The sequence below is a fragment of the Leptonychotes weddellii genome, chromosome 8, assembly GCF_054177405.1.
Source record: "Leptonychotes weddellii isolate Sample4059 chromosome 8, ASM5417740v2, whole genome shotgun sequence".
Classification (NCBI taxonomy): domain Eukaryota; kingdom Metazoa; phylum Chordata; class Mammalia; order Carnivora; family Phocidae; genus Leptonychotes; species Leptonychotes weddellii.
This window is the reverse complement of record NC_138376.1, coordinates 88,762,381-88,782,028: the sequence shown is the minus strand read 5'-3', so window position 1 is coordinate 88,782,028 and position 19,648 is coordinate 88,762,381. Positions and strand designations below refer to the sequence as shown.

The window sequence follows — 19,648 nt, the reverse complement described above, 5'->3', positions numbered from 1 at the left end:
TTCAGTCGTTATGCATCTGCCTTCGGCTCGTCATAATCCCGGGGTCCTGGGATCGAGCCCTGCGTCGGGCTCCCTGCTCGGCGGGAAGCCTGCTTCTCCTTCTCCCACTCCCCCTGCTTGTGTTCCCTCTCTCGCTGTGTCTCTCTCTTTCAAATAAATAAATAAAATCTTTAAAAAAATAAATAAAAATAAAATGAAGGCTCCATCTCCCATTCACCAGAGGACTACTTGAATAAGTAATTTAGTGGCTATCAAACTGAAGGCATCATTTAGTGGTAGAGTTCTGCCTGGTGCACATTACTACAAAACTAAGAACCATTAAGATCCAGCTTCTGGGGTGCCTGCCTGGCTTAGTAGGTAGAGCATGCAACTCTTGGTCTTGGGGTCATGAGTTCAAGCCCCACGTTGGGCATAGAGCTTACTTTAAAAAATAAATAAATGAAGGTATTACCTAAAAACAAATTAGACCCAGTTTTTGAGAGCATGGCTGTCAGAAAATAGAAAGGAAGTAAAATCTATACTTTCATGGGGGCAAAGAGAAAGCAGGGTAGAGGTATGGTGGAAGATTTACAAAGTCACTGAGGAGATCAATGAAGCAGCTAATTTTGCTTACAAAAAGTCTAAAAGAGGAAATGAAATGGTTATACTTTCTAAGCTATAAGTAAATTCTAGTTTATCTAGCAGTCTAACAATTGGACACCTTCTAATTGGTACCTCTTTACTACAATTATAATTGATTTTCTTAATGATGGTATTAAAATAAAATATGCTAAAGTATTTTCAAAATTTTTTATTCTGGGGGCACATGGGTGGCTCAGTCAGTTAAGCATCTGCCTTCGGCTCAGGTCATGATCTCAGGGTCCTGCGATCGAGCCTGGCGTTGAGCTCCCTGCTCTGCAAGAAGCCTGCTTCTCCCTCTCCCTGTCAAATAAATAAATAAAATCTTAAAAATAAATAAATAAAATTGTTTAAAAATATTTTTTTATTCTGATACTATTTTCAGATAATATAATGTTGAATATAATTAAGTGTATTTCTTTTTGGTATTCCAAAGTGTTTAAAAAGTAGTAATTTATGCACATTAAGTTTTCCAATGCATTGTTTTCCAGAACTGGAAGATCAATTTCCCATCCATGTCGGAGGTAAGAATTTCTTGTAAATATTAATTAATTAATTCAGCTACATATTGAGCAGCTATTAAATCCAGGAACCATGCTAGGCACAGGGATAAAAAGTAAACAAGAAACATTATGCTCTGCCCTTAATAATTATAGGATAAAAATCTACAAAAATGATGTTTCTGAGGTTTTGGTTTTTTTTTTAAGATTTATTTATTTGAGGGGCACCTGGGTGGCTCAGTTGGTGAAGCGACTGCCTTCGGCTCAGGTCATGATCCTGGAGTCCCGGGATCGAGTCCCGCATCGGGCTCCCTGCTCGGCAGGGAGTCTGCTTCTCCCTCTGACCCTCCCCCTCTCATGCTCTCTCATTCTCACTGTCAAATAAATAAATAAAATCTTAAAAAAAAAAAAAAGATTTATTTATTTGAGAGAGAGAGAGAGAGCGAGCGTGCATGCATTGGAGTGCGAGCAGGGGGAGGAGCAGAGGGAGGGGAGCAGAAAGAGAGAATCTCAAGCAGACTCCCTGCCTGAGATCATGACCTAAGCTGAAATCAAGAGTCAGTCTCTTGAGCCACCCCTGAATTGGTTTATTTTAAACTGCAGAACTTGTATTACTCTGACAATAAAAATAAAAAGGAATTCTCCCTTAATCCAACATAATTTATTTAACAGACTATAGCTGGCCCCAAAAGAAAATTAACAATCATTTTTTTCTCCAAAATTTTTCTGAACAGTAAGTAATCAAAGATTCTCTGGAAGGTTCTACAAAACCAGCTATAGCTTTCTCAGCAATATCTTTAACCACGAAAACACTTTTCTGGCATTACTGGCTAAAAATATAAAGCATAGAAAAGAAGATAAAGAGAATGAAGCTAGTGGCTAAATATAACTTCATACAATTTCAAATAACAACAGTTAAACAAAACCATAAATAATCATTAAAAAGCTAAAGTACAATTTTTCTTCCTGCCATAGACTGACAAGGGCAGACTGGAGAGGTGGCCAAGAGAGCTCACAGGGGGATCAGAGTGGCTTTTGTTTACCGCTCTGACTTTGGACAAGCAAACTGTCGAAACCTAGTCCCTTATCTCAAATGAAGATGAAAATACTATTTGTCTCATATAACGGTTAGGAGAATAAATGAGATAACACCTATAAAGCACTTAACACTTTCTGGTAAGAGTTCTCCCAAAATGCTAGTCATCATTGTTCACTTCAGAACATGATTAGTGGCTGTAACCATAAGCTGGAGCCAGACTTCCAAAGTCTGAATCCCAGCACCACCACGGCCCTAGCTATGTCCCTGTTTTCCCCTCCAGAGACTGGATAAAATAATACCTTCCTCATAGGGTCTCTGTGATCTTCAATTAGCTGATATACCTAAGTGCTAGCAGTCATCATCATCTTCTCAATGAGACCAAGGTCGGTCCAACGGAGAGGAAGTGTGCCATGACACTAGGAGGAAGCGCTCACAAAACTATCACACACAGAATGTTATTTTTAAAATAGGTACAATGCATTGTGTGCTCAGAACCTTGCAGAGTCATCAGGAGCCTAAAAATATCAAATATTTTGACAAATACAAAGTAGGCCAAGAGGTTTCTCCTTCTTCCAGCTCAACGGCACATTTATAACCTTCAGACTACATATTCCAAGTAACTCAACACGTCTGAGAAGAAAAGAAATCTTCAATCTAATACTATTTCTTCATCAACCAATATTTATATAGAGAGATAAAGCTTTCTGATATACCACAATGACACATGTGTTTACAGCCAGAAAAACATCCTACACATAGAAAAATACCAGTCTAGATGAAATTTAAAAGATGAAAAAATCACTTCTGAACCTAAGTTTGACTTCAAAAAATCTGATGTTTGATTTAAATAATTTTCTACTTCCCCAAAATGGCAATACACATTGGGGCGCCTGGGTGGCTCAGTTGGTTAAGCGACTGCCTTCGGCTCAGGTCATGATCCTGGAGTCCCTGGATGGAGTCCCGCATCGGGCTCCCTGCTCGGCGGGGAGTCTGCTTCTCCCTCTGACCCTCCCCCTCTCATGTGCTCTCTCTCATTCTCTCCCTCTCAAATAAATAAATAAAATCTTTAAAAATAAATAAATAAATAAATGGCAATACACATTAACTTCCAGTTGGTAATGTAACTCCTTGAATTTGTGGATAAAAACTATCTTTAATTCTATAACCAATTCTCCCCCTTGGATTTTTAGATATGTGACTTTCTTTCTTACCAGGTGTGATGGTTAATTTTATGTGTCAACTTGCCGGGCTATGGGTACCAGATATCTGGTTAAATAGTATTTCTGGATGTGTCTCCGAAGGGGTTTCAGCAAGAGGTTAGCATTTGAATCAGCAGACCAAGTAAAAGTAAAGGAGATTGTTCTCTTTGATGTGGGTGAGCCATTCAATCCACTGAGGGTCTGAACAGAACAAAAGGCAGAAGGAGATTTCATTCTCATTCATGCGCGCTCACACTCTGTGCGCACTCTGCCTGTCTGCCTGCCTGCCTGAGCTGGGCCATCAGTCTTCTCCTGCCCTTGGATTGGGGTTATACCACCAGCTTTCCTGGGCTCCAGCCTGCAGACAGCAGATCATGGGACTTCTCAGCCTCCAGAGTCGAATGAACCAATTCCTCTGCCTCAATGTCACCTTGAGGCCTCCCTTTCCTCCTTTCCACCTCTTTCCTGATTTCAGTCAACACCACATGTCCCTGCAGGTCAGGTCCTCTGCTCCTCTAGCCCAGTATCTGCAAACCTCTGTGGAATGAGTCATGACATCAATTATAGAGTCTCGGGCTAAGTACCACAAAACACACTTAACCTCTGATATGTAATCTACTCAGTTTCACTCATTTATGAATTTGGCTAAAACTGTGTATATTTGGGGTATGTCCTGCTATCATTCTCCTCCAGGATCAGGTCCTATAGGTTCAGCCTCTCACAATGACTCTAAGAAACACTAATAGCATCCTCAAGGCCCTACCATGCTAACCACGCTATGCAGTAAAGGGTTAACCCAGTAGGCCTACTGCTCAAACCCTGTAAAATTTCTAAGAAAGGCCTGTTTTCAGGACTGGCTCAAGAGGAGCTCTGAGCCCTTGTAATATTCTGCCAGATACACGATTTTTGTATACCTGAGGCCTCGGGCCATTTAGTACCAGCATGACCAGATAGTTTATACTAACACTGATTGATGACAAACTCCTATCTTTGCTCCGAGGGGCAAGACTCTGAATAGCTAAAGTCAGTCATGCAGGTGCTGCGCATCTACACGTGGGGACCCCAGTGAAAGCTCTGGACACCAAGGCTGGGATGAGCTTCCCTGGCTGGTAACGCTTGGCCCCTGCTGCCGCGTACTGTGGTCAGGAGTGCCACTCCACAGAGAGAGGAGACCTGGAAACCTGTGCCTGCTTTCTCCCGAAGTCTCCCCCACGCAACTTTTCCCTTTGCTGATTTTAATCTGTACCCCTGGCTGTGTCAAACTATATTCATGATTAAAACACCTTTTTGTGAGTGGCTTCTAGTGGATCACTGGGTCTGATGGTGGTCTTGGGGAACCCCCTCCCCAGTCTTCTTCTTAGTCCAATCATCTTAATTCCTGTTAGAAGTATGAGTCTTGCCACATAATTTGCCCCATTAGAAAGTACTGGCATAATATTCACCAAATCTTTTTCTTGTACTCAACTTTTGCTTTTTTTCTATGATTTATCCCCAGAAAAATGATTCTGTCCAAGGATATTGCTGTTGAAGCAAAAGACACAGCAGAATTTACAGTACTGGACTTAGAGACTGCCTAAAAGCTATAGGTATTATCCAAAAAATGAAATACACAGATGTTAGGCAAAAGGCTTAAAAGAATTTCATGGGAAAGTAATTTGCTGGCATTAAACCTACAATTCCAACTTATTCAATCAAAATAAAAATTTCATTTATTGGATGAGTATATACACTCATGAGTATGTATACAGAGTATATATTGGAGAGTGATGCTTTTCTCACTATACATGAAGCTCGTTTTTATTTCTTACTTATTCTTCCATTTTTCCAATCTTCAAGTACTCACCAATGACAACATTGAACCTTTTTTGCTGCCTTTCACATTCTCATTTTTATATGCACTTTTTTCGATTCTCATTTTTGTCTCACAGATCATAGTCCTTTGGCACTGAAATCTCTGAGTACTTTCCAAATGTCCTTTTATGAATCATAATCAAAACTCAGAATACCACAGCCTTGGTTTGTAAAACAATGATACATATATGTAATTAACCCAAAGACACAGGCACTGTCTTCTCAGGACTTGCCCATCTCAGTTCCCGGCAATCAATACTGCCAGCAACTGAGGCCCAAACTCCCCCTCCTTCCCTTGCCCACTCTGTCTCCAGGTCTAAACCATCAGCCAATTCCGTTGACTCCACCCTCAAAATACATCCAGAACCCAGACACTTTCGACCCTGCCATTATGCCTAAGCCACAGCATGTCTTGCCAGAATTATTGCAAAGGTCCCAAACTAGTCTGCTTGCCTACACCCTTACTTCCCCATGGCCGTTCTCAACACAGCAGCCAGACCTGTCCTTGTTCAATCACAATTCAGGTTATGTCACTGCTCTGTTTAAAATCCTTCAGTGGCTTCCCATTGTTCAGAGTAAGAACCAAAGTGCTTACAATCATTCTCAAGGCACTACGTGGCCTGCCCCTGTTGCCTCTCTGTGTCTTTTCCCATTCTAGCCATGTGGCCCCCTTGCTCTCCTTATACTCATGGGGCGTGCTCCTTCCTCAGCACCTGTGTTCTTCCTGCCTAGAATGCTTCCCCCAGACATCTACATGGCTTGCTCCCTCGCCTCCTTTAAGCTTTTGTTCAAATGTGACTTCCTCGGCGAGGCTGGCTGGGACCACGTTATTTAAATCAATCACCACCATTCCCTAACTCCCTTCTGGATTTTACTTTTCTTCAGAACACTTACAACCTTCTAATCTACTATATAATTTACTTATTTCTTTTGTCTGCTTGGCTGCCCCCTCTAGAATGCAAGCTCCATAAGGGCACTTTGCTTTCTGCTATATCCCCAACACCTAGAAGAGTGCCCAGCACTTAATAAACATGCAGAGATTATTTACTGAATGGATTAACTAATGTGTCAAGATGTAAACCTTTAAAAACTCAGAGATAACTATACATATAATTATATAACTACATAAAAAGAAGCAATAAAAATCTTTGTGTACCAAGACAAACCATCTGGAGGTAAAATGGACTACAATGTTTGACCCTTTCAAGGTTACTCAGGGCGATTATTACAGTTTACTGACAGTGGCCCCCATACTCACTGCCCTCTCAAGCCTCCCTGGGGCACAAGGCTCGCACGGCATCTGCCCCAGGCTGCAGGTGGCTTGCTGTGCCCCCAAGTGTTGTCACACCTTCGTTAATGTGCCTGGCCCACCTCATATCACACTCCATGCCCTGAGCATCCCATTTTGTTTCCCAACAGTCCACAAATGGTTTTCATGGGTTTTTCTCCAGGTCTTTCTCTAAATGCCACCGTAAAACTTTCAGCTCATTTCACATTGGATTAGACATCCCGCCACTTTTCCCATCTACTCCTGCCCAGACCAGCCAGGCCTCTCTTTCTGCTGGATGGTTGGTTGTCTGGTGCTAAGACTTTTATTAAAGTTGTTCTGTTCTGAAATTTAGAGTGATTCCCTTCATGTCCCCACTTTTAACTGTATCCCCAAAGATTATTATTATTATTTAATGGTTTGGTATAAGAGCTTTATTAGTGCTATTTGCAAATTAAAAAAAAAAAAAATTCCTCTACTGATAACATTTCTTTTAGCTAGAGAATTCAAAAGAATCAGGATGCTTTCTAATGAATTATTTCTCGTACACCTATGCCACTCCTATTATTTTGTGCTAAATATCTTATTATGGTGAGTTTTTATAGATCTATAAAGTGTTACTAGCCAGGAAACTAAGGAAAAGCTTTACTAGACTGCTGAAGACTATGATCACTGTGCAGAACAAAAGAATAACAAAAGAATAATGTTTGTGTCTGTATGTCCAAGGTTATACAGGCTTAACTGGATGTCTTGGTGAATCAACTGTTTCTATTTCATACTGTCTTTAGCATCCTACTCTGGGAACGGTAGCTCTGTTTTCCACATCTCCTAACCTAGGCATACACTTCTCATCTCCACTCTACACATTTCACCCAACCTCTCTGCTCACAACCAGCTTCCACCTAGCTATTTCTTTTGTCAAATCTGATGGTGTTCTCTTCGTGGAGCTGGACGCTGGAGAAAACCCCTTTTGTACTAATCTTATTTTCTAAACTTTCTTCTCATGTATCGTCCTAAATGAATGTGGAGGTAAGAGGACCACCTGTCAGGCAATTTCTGAGTTAAATGAGGCAGGGGAGGGGGGGCAGATGTCACTTAGGCTCCTTCCAAACTAAAGATTTTATAAAGAAACTTTGATTTTTTCAGTGACACCCTATCCTCTGCTATGCTCTCTGGGAGATCACATCTCATTCTTCCCAAGCCACAAAGAAGGTGGAGTGAGGCTTTTTGATTCCTGGGGCCACCCCTTAGCTCTCTCTGTGACTCTCCTAGTACCTTTGCCACTTGAAATCACCACTTGTGGATGTACTCTTTTTAACCACTGCAGGCAATTTCTATTGTTTGGGGATATTTTTAACTTCAGTGACTCACAAACCTCAATCATATTTGCCCATTCCACCTCAATTCCAACAATAAACCCGAGAGGCATCAACTTCTATCCGACTTCAGCATATTGACCCACTTACTCATCTCCAATAGACTCTTTAATAAAATCCTTACGTTGATACTTTGGATTTTTGCCTCTTTCCAAAAGTATTCAATTCTTCCTTTCTCACCTATACTTTGGGACAGTGATAAATCGTCCAAATTTATAGAGAAGACTGAAATTATCCAGTGTAAGTTTAATATCCCTAAACTTATCTGAATACTTTTCTCTCCAATCCCCAAATGGAAAGAAGCAAGAGACTGCTATGCTGGAAAGAAGAAAGAAATGCAAAAGATCCCTTCAGGAGACAGGGAGATATCCTTATCTCAAGAGTCTCTGTGACATGTCCATCACTGCAGCCATTCAGGGAATGGTGCAGGTCCGGGCAAACAGGAGAAAGAAAAGCCAAGGAGAGCTCACTAACTGTCTCTCATACAGACCTACCTCCCCTCTTCCACAATCCTTCTGGCACACCATGGCCATAGTGTGATAGACTCAAAAGATCTGACTTGGAGTCTGTTACAGGTTGAATTGTGTCTGATAAAAGTTCATCATGTAGAAGTCCGAATCACCCATATCTCAGAATGTGACCTTACTTAGAAACAGGGTTGTAAGATATAATTGATTAAGAAAAGCTCATATTGGAGGATGGGTCCCTAATCCAATATGGTATGTTTATAAAAAGAGAACATTTGGAGACAGAGAGACACACAGGGAGAATGCCATGTGATGATGAAGGTAGAGATCAGGGTGAAGTATTGCCAAGCCTAGGAATGCCAAAGACTGACAGACACCACCGGAAGCTAGCAGAGAGGCATGGAACAGATTCTCCTTCATGGCCTTAGAAGGAACCAACCCCATCAACACCTTGATTCCGGACTTCTAACCTCTAGAACTGTGAGAATAAATTTCTGTTGTTTAAGCCACACAGTTAGAGGTACTTTGTTACAGCAGCTCTAGCACATGCAGTCCTAGCTCTACAATTTTCTCATTTCAAAAGCAGAGATCGTAATTCTTATTGCTATAAACAATAAATATATATAGTGCTTACCAAGTGCCAGGAACGGTGTTAAGTACTTCACACAGATTAACTCATTTAATCTTCACCACAGGCCCATAATGTAGATATTAATATCATCCCCTTTTTACAGATGAGGAAACTGAGGCATAGGTGGATTGAGTAAGTTACCCAAGGTCACATACATAGTGAAGAGCCAAGAGAGAAACCCACGCAGTCTGACCATACTACCCATGAAACAACTATCTTTGTAAACCACAAAATTCCTCACAAATTAAATAATCACGATTATAATATCACTTTTCTATCCAAGAGCCTCTATTTCCCACAATAAAACGAACAAATTTCTCATCCAAGAGCTTCCACAATCTAGCACCTGCCTACCTTCATTTCATCACTCATTTCCTCCCTACACAAATTCTCCCTTTGTACTTACCTGCTCTTCCTTGCTTCAGCACAACTCACATTTTTGTCCTTTATTCCCACTGTTATTTTCGTTCATGGAATTCCCCCTCGATGCTGCTCCACACCCAAACTCTTATCTTTCTCAAAGAATACAACATTCTTTATAAAGCCTTCCCTGGCAGCTCCATCCATAAGTGGTCTCCCCTGTGGCCTCGTATATGCGTTGTTCAATATTCCTTGAGAATTCAGGAATAATGCCAGCCAAGAAGGTGCTTACATCATCTTAGAAGATGGCAAAAGAAATGAAATTTTTACACAAACCACTAAAATAAAAAGAAGGATGTTTGCATGAGAATGACAAATTACTATGGAGATTTACAGAAGTTACCACAAGCTGGGGTGGAGAAAGATGTACTGAGGAGGTGGTCCCTGAATTGGGCCTAAAAAGAGGTCAATAAAAATATTTATAGCTTTATATGCATTTACTAATGTATGCATTTAGTACTAATTACATGCACACTGAGTTATTTGAAGGTATATGTTATCTTCCTCTCTCATATTTATGGTTTCAGTCTTCTCTGGATCCAAAAGGGATTGGAGGTGAATCTTACCCACTGAGGTATAAGCTGTTGTGAGGCTGGGGTCTTGGTCTGGTCTTTCTTAAAGTGTCATACACAGCTGATTACATGCAATCAGACCTTCAAGAAACACTTGAAGAACAGATGCATAAGAAGGGAAGAAAGGAAAGAGAATGTTACAGGAGAGAAGTGAATTCCCATGGTTTTCCCAAGTTCTCCTCGACCTAGCAGCCACTCCCTTTCTCTGCTTCCTGTGCCTTGGCTCAGCTGCCCTGCTTGTGATGCTTTTTCCCTTCCCCTTTCTGGCATAAAGTCCTCTGAGGCCCAGTTCGTTCTCCCCTCCTAGCTGGGTATTCTCTGCCGGGGTAATCCTACGGATCTCCTTCCTGCCATTCTACTGCATGCATTCGGCTCTGGTCAGCACTTAGTTGTTCTCATAAAGTTTCATACTTGGTTATCCTTCCCCCAGCAGATTTTATAGTTCCCCAAGCCTGGAAACCATGTCCTATTTATTTTGTATGCTTCCCCTCTTAGCCTCCACACAGACGTCCCTTCAAACACAGAAGTACCTGGCAAATACTTGCAGAATGACTAAATCCTTTCAGTATTTCTATCGCTGAAGTATAATGTTCTTTCATCTAACTCTCCAGGTTCAAAAGTACAGTGGAAAAAGTTATATATCAAAGCATTCATTCCCAAGTAACACAGATTTATCTTTTCTAAAACTTGCAATCACTGAACCAAACTTCAGTGGCTTCACCAACAAGAAAAAAAGGTGTAAGCACACAAAGAATGATCTGTTACATATCTGCCCTAACACTGCTAGCTCAATTCACCTTCTTTAGGCACAGGATTTATCATTTTATGGCAATTTAGTAGTATAAATACTACACACATTTCTTCCCCAAGAAAGAGATACTGAATGTGGTCCAACTTAACCTGAAACTGGCAAGATGAAATTCAACAACTAGAAATGAAATTGAATTTGTAAAGCTCTCAAGTTCCTGCAGCAGATACTCAAAATTAACTATTTGTTAATTTGAATTTAATATGGAATAATTCTATACAAGTCACAGTAAGTCTAAAAATTTTAATGGTGAGAACCTTAGAACCATAACATAACACATGGTTAACGTGGAATCCAATCTGAACAATGCTCGGTTTCCTTAGAAGAAAAGGTGAAGCTTAAGATTTTTATATGTTCATTTATTTAAGTAATCTCTATAACCCAATATGGGGCTGGAACTCGACTCCGAGGTCAAGAGTCACTGGTTCTTCCATCTGAGCTGGCCAGGCACCCTAACAGATTCTTATTTTGCTCTCTACTTCTACTGGGTTCTCAGTAGAACTGATAGCCTCTAACTTGTGGAAGACTTAAGGTAAAGATAAAGGAGGGAAAGAAGAAATTAAGCTTACCACCAAAGGGGCCAGCAAAAGACACTCTTACCTAAGATGAGTCTGCAGGTTTTTCAGTGCCTCCAAGAATCAGAATTTCCTTTGAGAAAGGTCATTTCAAAACTGCTTTAAAACCATGGACTGCAAAACTAAGTTGAAACACCGATTCCAACTGCCTAAGACACTGACTTTGCTGGGCTCCACTTCTTGCCCACTGACACTGGCTGAGAGTGCTTTTTCCAACACTTGCTGTTGCATCAAAATAAACCTGCTTTTAAGAGAACTACACCTCAAGTACTGTCTAATTTTAATATTGAGAAAAAACAGAACCACTGGCCTGAAACTCTCAATTCTCTTGGAGATTCTATTTTCTTAAACAAAAATGAAACAAAGTTCACTTTCCATTTTTATAAGTACCATAATTAATTTTTAACCATAAATACTGCTATAAGAAGTTTGGTAAATGAGAGAAGTTTCCAGACTCTTTCTGACATAGGCAACCTCTGTATTTTGACCACATGACTGATGAATGCCCCATATGTTCCTGTGGCCACTACTGCCAGTCTAGTTATACTATAAAAAAAACAGAGCAGAAAAACATAAAAGATATTACTGAAAAGCCCAAATGGAATACTATAGTCTGGTGCCAAAACCTTTTTTAACGGTTCTCTTGAATAAAAAAGAAATGTGGAGAAAAGCGACCTGTTTGGGGGAGGAAACAGATTAAGTATAGAGAAGAGGAATTTTCAGATATTATAATGTGTACCTGAATGAAAGGTTATTAAAGGACTTTTACACATAATCAGTATTTAGCCAGTGAGCAAATACTTTGTTCTAATAACAAAAATGCTAAGTAGAAACCATAAAGATAACTTATGTTTCAAACACTAAAACTGACCATTTCTTCTATATTCATATAATTAAGTCCTATTTATTCCTAAGATTTTCATATCCAGATGAGCCGAAGTCATAAAGTTAGAGCCCGAGAAGACCGATGCTAACATCCCTCCAGGACAGCCTCAGTTAAACCTTTTTAAACACAGAAGAACTCCAAGGCCTCCTTCAGAAAGCCATTCTAAAGGTTAAAATATTCAGAAAAACTTCCCTGTATTTAGCATAAATCCCTCCTGATACTTGCAGTAAGTCGATTTCCTCTTCTTTTTCTTCAGGGAAGATGGAAAACAGCTGTTCAACATTCCCTTTCAGGCTACTTTTTCCTTCCTGCCAGACCCATCCCCCCCAAGGGAGAAGTGTAAACACTGCAGGTGATTCCAAAATGCAGCTGGCCCAAGCCTGATTATCCACACTGTTGGTGACTCTGGCCCCATTTGTACCTCCTAGAATGCTATCATGAAACAGCCAAGGCCCCAAGAAGAGTTCTTCACCAGAATTTGTAGAATTCTAGAAATCCATGACTTATAGTCTGTCCTCAGTAGGCTCAAACAACAAAAACAGTGCTGCTTCAAGAAGAAAGAATTACAGGCAGAGCTGTAAAGAAGGTAAGCAGGACTGTCCCGCAGCCAGGCAGTCTTCCCCGCCCCTCTCCTGGGCCTGCCAGGCTGTTGAGCGTACCTTGGCATGGGAACACTTTTAAACTACTTGGTGATTTTCATCATGCAATTCTTGAGTTTCTTGTCAGTGACGCAACTTTCTGGATGCAAACGAACTTTAGCAATGCAATAACCCTTTCCATACTTCAATCTAAGGGAGTCTTCTAAATCTAAGTGTCAATGTGTCGACTGTGACATCTGGAAATGAGTAATCCCTGCTAGCATCACAACATAATGTGCAGATTACTACATTATACACTGAAATGTATGTAACCAGCCTAACGTTGTTACCTCCCACTTCATGAATTGCTAACTAATATCCCCATTTTTCTTGCACTAGCCATTAGACTCCAATAGTAAAGCCAGTATATGGCCTGTGTACTTCATCAATAAAAATATTATAGACCCACAAGTTTGGTAAGCCCATTTCCTTTACAAATTCCTTTTAAGAGTTATGAAATGCTGATTCAACTTTGCTGTGGTATAACATCTGCATGCATCAAGTGCCTGTTGCTTAGTAGCTAAGTTTGTTACATGCAAGAAAAATGCAGAAGCCTTGATTTAATCAACAAATAGAAATTTACAACTCTAAGGCATCTGTGTATGCAATGAATATTTCAAAGGGAAAGATTTCAATGACAGTTCTTTAACTGATTGTGGACCTACTCGATTTCTACTAAAAGAGCAGTGTGGGGCGCCTGGGTGGCTCAGTCGTTAAGCGTCTGCCTTCGGCTCAGGTCATGATCCCAGGGTCCTGGAATCGAGCCCCGCATCGGGCTCCCTGCTCTGCGGGAAGCCTGCTTCTCCCTCTCCCACTCCCCCTGCTTGTGTTCCCTCTCTCGCTGTGTCTCTCTCTGTCAAATAAATAAATAAAATCTTTAAAAAAAAAAAAAAAAGAGCAGTGTATACTAATTTAAACACACACAGGGAATTTTACTATGATTATCCTGCTATTTTTTCATATTAACTGGGGAGAAGAGAGGCAATATTAATTCCATAAATAATACCAAAAAATTTTTTTGGCATGTAGAAATATACACTCAGTCGCAAACTCTCTCTGACCCTGTCTAGGACAAAGCAGATGGACACAAAAAACCTACAATACATATGTCACGTACAAGCCATTGAGAGTTAACTGCATATATGTCTTGTTATATTTTTAAAAACAGGACCATACTTATCTAATGGCCATAACCATTCCCAAATATAAAATGTCAAACCACGCTTATTATCAGTATGTTTATAGCTTCTAGATATTACTGAAGAGGGAAATTCTGTTCTTTCAGGAATTGTTTACTAACATTTGATGACAACACTTACCACGTTCATGCTTATGGAATATCCCTAGGGAGTTGAAACAACTAGAAGGAAATCCACTGGTAATCTTCACACACATTAAAAATTCATAGTGTTCTTCTGAGTTACTGAATTACAAACTACCCCAAGAAATAAACAGATGGGGGGACGCCTGGGTGGTTCAGTCGGTTGGGCGTCTGCCTTTGGCTCAGGTCATTATCCCAGGGTCCTGGGATCGAGTCCCGCATCGGGCTCCTTGCTCGGCAGGGAGCCTGGTTCCCCCTCTGCCTGCCGCTCCCCCTGCTTGTTCTCTCTCTCCCTTTCTCTGACAAATAAATAAATAAAATCTTAAAAAAAAAGATTAAAAAAAGAAATAAACAGATGGCCTCAACTGTCTTTTCTTCTCTTGCCAAATTAAAATCATTCCCTTTTCTTCTTTGTGATCTCCAACAGGCTCTGCAAACGCTCATTCTGCCTCCTGCAGGTTTATACTCTTCTGGGCATCTGAAAAAGGATCTGGATTCCACACCCCCAACAGGCTGGAGCTTGCCTGGATAGGCAGAAGCAAGCCACACAAGTGGTAAAGCACTCAAAGACCTGAAGGCAGCTAAGGAGAACTTAGCGATGAGCCTAGGACTCTGCAGGAATTCGGGAATTCGAAGAGGCCCCACAATGGAATCCTTATAAGGCCCAGAGTGGAAGCAGAGGGAGCTGTGGGAAGGGGGTCTGTAAAGAGCCAGTTTACAGAAGTCTGGGAAGCACATAAGCATTTGACGGAGCTGACAGTCCCTGGACAGTAGTGAGTAGTAAAAGGGATAATAAACTACATCTGTAGGAAAATGAAATTTAAGAGTCTTTAATCACATGAACTTGGAGTCATGAAGGAGAAAAGTCGAATTAAATGTGCAATGTGGGTTCACCTTGTATTTAAGGTAGGCCACTAACTATTTGTAAAAATGACAGACAAATCTCTTACCTTCACAATATTTCCATTTCCACACCCCTAAAATGAGGATAAGACACCTCCTCTGTATCACTCTCCATTTCCACTAGGCCAAAATATAAAAATACTAGATTCGAAAAAAACTTAGAAGTACTAGGTGATTTTAAAATGCAAGTATTCGGGGCGCCTGGGTGGCTCAGTTGGTTAAGCGACTGCCTTCGGCTCAGGTCATGATCGAGTCCCGCATCGGGCTCCCTGCTCGGCAGGGAGCCTGCTTCTGCCTCTGACCCTCCCCCCTCTCATGTGCTCTCTCTCTCTCATTCTCTCTGTCTCAAATAAATAAATAAATAAAATCTTTAAAAAAAAAAATGCAAGTATTCGTGTAGCCATATGATCTCAGGGACTTTTCCTTTCCTTCAATTGTCTAAACATATGAATTTGTAAGCAAGAGTTTATTACACCTAATGGCACCTCTTTACCCCACCCATAATACTTTCTACTAGTTTGAATCTTTTCTGTAACACTTCCCCACCGACAGCTAACCAAACCACTCTTCTATATGTGACTAGAAATTGTGAAACACTAAGTGTAGATGGATCAGAACATGGGACTAAGTTTATTCACTAACAGAGAGATTTTCTTTAAAGAACAATTATTTCAATTAAAAATATTATCCACTTAATGCAGAGTTTAATTTTTTTTAAAGATTTTATTTATTTATTTGACAGAGAGCACAAGAAGGGGGAGCAGCAGAAGAAGAGGGAGCCCCATGTGGGGCTCAATCCCAGGACCTTGGGATCATGACCTGAGCCAAAGGCAGATGCTTAACCGACTGAGCTACCCAGGCGCCCCCAGAGTTTAATTTTTAAAAGGGAATTTCCTATTAGAATTGGGCATTAGAGTTGGCAAGATAATTAGAAATTCATTCATTTCTAATTATCGCTGTCACCAAATGGACGCATGGATCAGTGCCTCAAGAATCTGGGATTTTACTCTCTAGTTCCTATTCTGCCACTAAGTCACCAAATGAATTGCATGGGAAAACATTTTCTCTTTTTGGTACTCTGGGCTTATATATTTGCCTAATTCCCATGTTGGGCACTGATTCTAGGTTTAGAGAATTTTATTGTGTCATCCAAACATCTGCTGGTAATTGGGTGACCCCCAATTAGGGGAAGATAGTGTAATTCCAAGATGAGGAAACCCTCAGGCATCAGTAACAAGAACTGCCCTGTCCTCTGCTTGGACACATTCTTTCAGAAGGCTGCTGCCCATCGAACCTCGTGGAATGCCTTACCCACTCCTTCAGAATAGTAAAGGCCCAGCCCCTCTCAGTAAATGAAATACCAAAATCCACTATGATATTGAAGTTCCCTCTACCACAGGCTCCTCACCTCCTCCAAGGCCTGTCACAAACACATCTCAGGCCAATAACACTATTTCTCTTTTTTAAGGAGGCGGGGGGGCTGAGAAAACAGTAAGAATACTATATTTTAGACTCAAACATGCTAATGGTTAAGTAATACATCATATACACTGCAATGACAAAATGCTGGTCTTTTACTAGTTTCTTAATCCCTTTTGAAAACTTAGATTACTGATACATTAAAACCCAAGTTTAAATATTTTATCCTTTATTCCTTTCTAATCATTTGCTGCAACCCTAATACTGAATGGGAATAATGTAATTTCATTCACACAACACAGTGTGAATCCAAGGCAGTACAAATAAATACCAAAATAATCTACCACAAAGAACATGAAAATATGTATAAGTACTTTATTATGTAATTGCAGAATGCATTTTCACCTATGATCATAAACCCTTTTTCAGAGATTAAATAATCTTTAAAAAGAAGCACTGGGGAAGGTAGATAGGACAATATCTGTGAAGTTAAGAACTTTATGGATGACCACCATGTCCCCTCGAGGCAGCACTGCAAGATAATTGGACTAGCCAGACCACAAATCTCATCTGAAAACCTGTATTAGCTAATTTCTGAACTAATTTTATAAATACTAAAGTTGATACACAAAATGTTAGTCACTGTAATGGTCCTGACCTCATGTGGCCAACCTAGCTAACTTCCTACCAGTGTCTTCCCACACTAGGCCCCTAACCTCAGAGATGACTGTACTATCAATATATTAACCTGAATGTAAAAATGTACTTTGCAGGCCACTGTCTTTATTAACCAAAAATTGACGAAACTGACACTGACATGATACACCAATCAATGGAAAATGACACTTCTCAGGCTCAAACTCTCAGGTGCTTCTTCATTATATTTTCTCCCTACGTTGACAACTCCAGGAGAACTAGGGCAGTTTCTTATATATACCTCTGTATATCTCCTCAATTACCAGCACTGTCTTGCACTTTTTGCTGTACCCACACAGAGGGGTCAGTAGATGATGGAGGCATTAAATTTCATCTTTTCTCATTTTTACTAAAATACATCTAACCTACACACTTCATAAAAGGACTTGTGCCTATATGGTGACCTTAAAAGAAAAAAGTTAACACATGATAGACAAATACTCAGATAATCCTGTAGTCTATTCTTCCAAGGGCATTACATCTTTATGATCCATTTTGGTGGCATTGTCTGAATACTCTACCAAATAGTGCACATATATCATTTCAGAAGTTATCATTTATTGAGAAAAAAAAATTTTTTTAAAGATTTTATTTATTTGACAGAGAGAGACAAAGTGAAAGGGGGAACACAAGCAGAAGGAGTGGGAGAGGGAGAAGAAGGCTTCCTGCGGAGCAGGGAGCCCAATGCGGGGCTCGATCCCAGGACCCTGGCATCATGACCTGAGCCGAAGGCAGACGCTTAAGGACTGAGCCACTCAGGCGCCCCGAGAAATTTTTTTAAAAAGCTGAAGAAAAGGGAGTTCCTGAAAGATTACATTGTCAAAAATGCTGAAAAGCCTGTTTTGAAACGATTTCTAAGAGAGAACGTCCATTCTCAAATTTAATGTCTCATTAACCGCGACTAACGAAAAATATTTTAAAGAACTTTATTACATGAAGATCTCTAGACACTAAAAGTGTCATTTCCTGACCTAAGGAATTCCAGGTAAATGAGGCTCCCCTCCTGCATTTAAGCAATGGAGTTGGCTTCAACCTTCAATGGCAGCCAGCCTAAGCGGAGGCTGCTGCCTCAAATGAGCGATGAAAACGAGAAAGTTCCCGGGTCACAGACTTAGCTCAGATTCCAGCCCCGACAGATCTCCAGCCCATGTGGCATTGCTTACAGAGCTTCCCAGCCTGTGAGTCAAGCGTCCCACCACCACCACCACCAGGAGCTGCCTGCGAGTGAGGTTTACCCACAATTTCTCCGAGCGTCGGCGGAGCCAAGCGGCGCTGGAATCCAGCATCTGGGGGAGGCTCGGGACGTGCTTCCCCGGCTTCCGCAGCCGCACGGAGGGGATGCCAGCGCACAGAGGGGTCCGCACACACGACCATCACCACCCCCTCCCCAACTAGCGGGGCACGCAGGGAAAGAAGGGCGCGAGGCTGTGCCACCCGACCCGTCAGGGGAAGCGGGAGCCCCGCGGGCGGGCCGGGAAATCGCGGCGCGGCCGGCCAGAGCCGAGGCACCGAAAGCGATCTCCGGGACCTTACGGTGCGCCGACTCTGCGCCGGGCGCTCAAGGGGCGGGAAGGGGCGAGGAGCTGCCCCGGCAAGCCCACGGCTCGGGCTCCACGCCTTCGCGCGCCCTCCAACAGCCCAGCCACGCCGGGCCCGGGCGAGCAGCCCGCGGCGCTCCGCGCCCTGCAGGGGACGTGGCTCTCCGCCTCCGCCGGCGCCCAGAGACCCGCCCGAGACCCCGGAAGAAAGTTGCGCCGCGCGGGGCCCAGAACGGCGCCCGCCGCGCGCCCCTCCGCTTACCGCTCCCCGCCGCGGCTTCGTCCTCTCGGGCGTTGTCTCCCCAGCTTCGGCCCAGGCTCCGGAGCCTCCTCTCGGACCCCTCACTCCAGGGCGCCCGGACCCCCGGCGCCCTCAGAGCCGAGCCCTCAGCGCGCCCGCCGCGCCTTGGGTGCCGGTGGGCGCCGCGCCACGGGATGCGCCGCTGCAGCCTCAGGCGGCGCTACTGCGAGCCGGGCGGGCGGGCGGGTGAGGGGTGTGGGCGAAGCGGGGAGGAGGGCGGGACGCGGCCGGCGCTGAGGCTCGGTGGAGGGAGGAGGAAACCGCAACGTCACCAGAGCCCGGGGAGGCGAGAATGGGGAGGGGGAAACGGGGACCCCCCCCGACGCCGGACCCCGACCTCCGGCCCGCCCCGCCTTCTCCGCCGCCTCCTCTCCGGGGGCTCCCCGGCTCAGCGCTGCGTTCGGCCTTCCCCTCCACTGGGGCCCCACGCACCCTTCCCCTCCACGAACCCCTGCCTTGCCAGGCCTCTCTGGCTCCGAGTTGCTTTGGTTTCTAAGTGACCCACACCCTTAGGGTTCGACTCTGAAAGATACTTTTGGAGGCCCGGAGGGGAGGAGCTGATGCTTCCGTACAGGCTGGGGAAGGAAACGAGGAAAACGCTGAGAACCTTGCTCCCGAGGCTG

At 42.6% G+C, this 19,648-nt stretch overlaps 1 protein-coding gene across 2 annotated transcripts in view; it reads right to left on the bottom strand.

Moving 5' to 3' along the window:
- DSE (dermatan sulfate epimerase) overlaps positions 1–19,295 on the bottom strand; it is an 80,519-nt gene extending 61,224 nt beyond the window's left edge. Inside the window, exon 1 of one of the 2 annotated variants that reach the window (XM_006734234.3) lies at positions 18,987–19,295. The gene's annotated coding sequence lies outside the window, so the exon portion shown is untranslated. Of the gene's footprint in view, positions 1–12,630; positions 13,133–18,986 lie in introns of those variants that run through there. The other variant, XM_081828844.1, reaches the window with a different exon arrangement.
- Between the last annotated feature and the right edge of the window lie 353 nt (positions 19,296–19,648).